This window comes from Pundamilia nyererei, unplaced genomic scaffold (genome assembly GCF_000239375.1).
Source record: "Pundamilia nyererei isolate P.nyererei 1_Seehausen unplaced genomic scaffold, PunNye1.0 scaffold01056, whole genome shotgun sequence".
NCBI classification, from domain to species: domain Eukaryota; kingdom Metazoa; phylum Chordata; class Actinopteri; order Cichliformes; family Cichlidae; genus Pundamilia; species Pundamilia nyererei.
In genome coordinates this window covers 14,566-15,400 of record NW_005188457.1, presented here as the reverse complement: position 1 = coordinate 15,400, position 835 = coordinate 14,566, and the positions used below count along the sequence as shown (strand labels likewise).

Below are 835 nucleotides of genomic sequence, written 5' to 3'. Positions count from 1 at the left end.
ACACACACACACATCAGCACTACATAACATTATATCTTCCTGAGAATCAGCCTGTCCATTTATGTCCTCTCCAATGGACATTTGTTTTTGATCTATATTTGTTTTACTTATTTGAGCTGCCCCACTAAGTCCTGATGCTCTTAATAGAGGACATCATGTGCTTTCCATTGATATCTCATGTGTTTAAGTGGCCTCATTTAGCTCCAAAAGGGAAAGGAAATCACCAAAAAAGTTCTTTTTTCTCAGGAGGATCTTTAGGTTTCAGTGTTTTTTACTCACCGCTAGTCTGATTCAAACGCTCCATTAGCCAGACGACGTGTGCTTTGATCGCTTGCTCATTGTGTATGTTTCTCTGTCTCTCTCTTTCCCAATATTCAGGATCTACAGTTTTCTCAATCCACTCAGTCTTGGGTACCATCTTCTTCAAGCTGCTCTTATAATGCACAAACTCCTGACCATTTACAAATATGACTTCAGTTAACTCAGGAGATTCATTCCAACCAGTGGCTGCAGTCTCAATGTATGTCATAGTGTGTCGCTCTGAAACAAACAAACAAAAGCAAGTTGCCTTCAAGTTAAATTTGTACTTAAATATTTCTGACTAATAATTACCATTCAGCTGGTAAAAATGCAACAAGATGCATTCAAACACTCTGAGAAACATTTCAGACAACACACATATTCTTTTGTTGTTAAAGTGGATATAAAACTGCACATATAAAGGCTAATTTTCATCACGGAGTTCTTAAAAACTGACACAGATGTAACCGTCTGTGGAGCTGGATTTAAGCAATAAGCTCTTAAAGTTAAAAGTTTTGGATCATGTTTAGCTGTA

General features: G+C 37.2%; 1 pseudogene; it reads right to left on the bottom strand.

The window, feature by feature from the left end:
* Positions 1 to 537, bottom strand: part of LOC102198052 (class I histocompatibility antigen, F10 alpha chain-like) — a 5,536-nt pseudogene extending 4,999 nt beyond the window's left edge.
* Positions 538 to 835: the final 298 nt, after the last annotated feature.